The 2,500-nt window shown below is 59.3% G+C and overlaps 1 pseudogene; it reads left to right on the forward strand.

Moving 5' to 3' along the window:
- The window catches only part of LOC124773748, a 7,963-nt pseudogene that overhangs the window by 1,066 nt on the left and 4,397 nt on the right, over nt 1-2,500 (forward strand).

Below are 2,500 nucleotides of genomic sequence, written 5' to 3' on the forward strand. Positions count from 1 at the left end.
TCCGCACTCCCGGGGCGTCTCGTCCTCATTGCGAGGTGAGGCGCACCTAGAGCGTACACGTTGGGACCCGAAAGATGGTGAACTATGCCTGGCCAGGACGAAGTCAGGGGAAACCCTGATGGAGGTCCGTAGCGATTCTGACGTGCAAATCGATCGTCGGAGCTGGGTATAGGGGCGAAAGACTAATCGAACCATCTAGTAGCTGGTTCCCTCCGAAGTTTCCCTCAGGATAGCTGGTGCTCGTACGAGTCTCATCCGGTAAAGCGAATGATTAGAGGCCTTGGGGCCGAAACGACCTCAACCTATTCTCAAACTTTAAATGGGTGAGATCTCCGGCTTGCTTGATATGCTGAAGCCGCGAGCAAACGACTCGGATCGGAGTGCCAAGTGGGCCACTTTTGGTAAGCAGAACTGGCGCTGTGGGATGAACCAAACGCCGAGTTAAGGCGCCCGAATCGACGCTCATGGGAAACCATGAAAGGCGTTGGTTGCTTAAGACAGCAGGACGGTGGCCATGGAAGTCGGAATCCGCTAAGGAGTGTGTAACAACTCACCTGCCGAAGCAACTAGCCCTGAAAATGGATGGCGCTGAAGCGTCGTGCCTATACTCGGCCGTCAGTCTGGCAGTCATGGCCGGTCCTTGCGGCCGGCCGCGAAGCCCTGACGAGTAGGAGGGTCGCGGCGGTGGGCGCAGAAGGGTCTGGGCGTGAGCCTGCCTGGAGCCGCCGTCGGTGCAGATCTTGGTGGTAGTAGCAAATACTCCAGCGAGGCCCTGGAGGGCTGACGCGGAGAAGGGTTTCGTGTGAACAGCCGTTGCACACGAGTCAGTCGATCCTAAGCCCTAGGAGAAATCCGATGTTGATGGGGGCCGTCATAGCATGATGCGCTTTGTGCTGGCCCCCGTTGGGCGAAAGGGAATCCGGTTCCTATTCCGGAACCCGGCAGCGGAACCGATACAAGTCGGGCCCCTCTTTTAGAGATGCTCGTCGGGGTAACCCAAAAGGACCCGGAGACGCCGTCGGGAGATCGGGGAAGAGTTTTCTTTTCTGCATGAGCGTTCGAGTTCCCTGGAATCCTCTAGCAGGGAGATAGGGTTTGGAACGCGAAGAGCACCGCAGTTGCGGCGGTGTCCCGATCTTCCCCTCGGACCTTGAAAATCCGGGAGAGGGCCACGTGGAGGTGTCGCGCCGGTTCGTACCCATATCCGCAGCAGGTCTCCAAGGTGAAGAGCCTCTAGTCGATAGAATAATGTAGGTAAGGGAAGTCGGCAAATTGGATCCGTAACTTCGGGATAAGGATTGGCTCTGAGGATCGGGGCGTGTCGGGCTTGGTCGGGAAGTGGGTCAGCGCTAACGTGCCGGGCCTGGGCGAGGTGAGTGCCGTAGGGGTGCCGGTAAGTGCGGGCGTTTAGCGCGGGCGTGGTCTGCTCTCGCCGTTGGTCGGCCTCGTGCTGGTCGGCGGTGCAGGATGCGCGCGCCTGCGCGGCGTTCGCGCCCCGGTGCTTCAACCTGCGTGCAGGATCCGAGCTCGGTCCCGTGCCTTGGCCTCCCACGGATCTTCCTTGCTGCGAGGCCGCGTCCGCCTTAGCGTGCTCCTCCGGGGGCGCGCGGGTGCGCGGATTCTCTTCGGCCGCCATTCAACGATCAACTCAGAACTGGCACGGACTGGGGGAATCCGACTGTCTAATTAAAACAAAGCATTGCGATGGCCCTAGCGGGTGTTGACGCAATGTGATTTCTGCCCAGTGCTCTGAATGTCAACGTGAAGAAATTCAAGCAAGCGCGGGTAAACGGCGGGAGTAACTATGACTCTCTTAAGGTGGCCAAGTGGCGGCGGTGTGGCTGCATCCGGACTTGGCTTCTCGAAGTGCGGTCTTGATGTAGTCGTGCTGCTGCTGCGAGGTGCCTTCCTTGGGTTATAGTTACAGGGAGAGTGATGCGCAATACATGGGCCTAGCCCTCTTAGCCTCTCCTCTCCTGCGGTCTTCTCCCCTTCTCGTGGGCCCGCTGATTTCGCAGAGTGGAAGACCGCACCAGGGGCTTGGGGGGGTTACCAGCCCCCCCTCGCACTATCCCTTTTTTAGTTGGGGGCAGTAAGCAGAGAATAAGTGGTGGCCCTTCCGCTGAAGGTGCCACCCCAACTCCCCCAGCACCTAGCCGGCCAACCGGCCGTGCCGAAAATCTTGTAACTTTTGCAGCTATGTATACCTGTAGTGAGTGCCACCGCAGCTTTACAACCAAGAACGGTCTCGGGGTCCATCGCCGCCGCCAACATCTTGCGGCCGCCAACGCGGAGATCGTCACGGAGAGGCATCGCGCGAGGTGGACGGAGGAAGAAGTCCTGTCGCTCGCCAAGGCGGAGGCCGAACTGTTCCTTGAGAGGGACGCCCGGTTCTTCTTCGTCAATCAAGAACTCATCAGGATGTTCCCCGACCGAACGCTCGAGGCAATCAAGTGCCGACGGCGGCAAGCTGCCCACAAGCAGCTTGTCCGCCAATTCA

The sequence above is a fragment of the Schistocerca piceifrons genome, unplaced genomic scaffold (genome assembly GCF_021461385.2).
Source record: "Schistocerca piceifrons isolate TAMUIC-IGC-003096 unplaced genomic scaffold, iqSchPice1.1 HiC_scaffold_954, whole genome shotgun sequence".
NCBI classification, from domain to species: Eukaryota; Metazoa; Arthropoda; class Insecta; order Orthoptera; family Acrididae; genus Schistocerca; species Schistocerca piceifrons.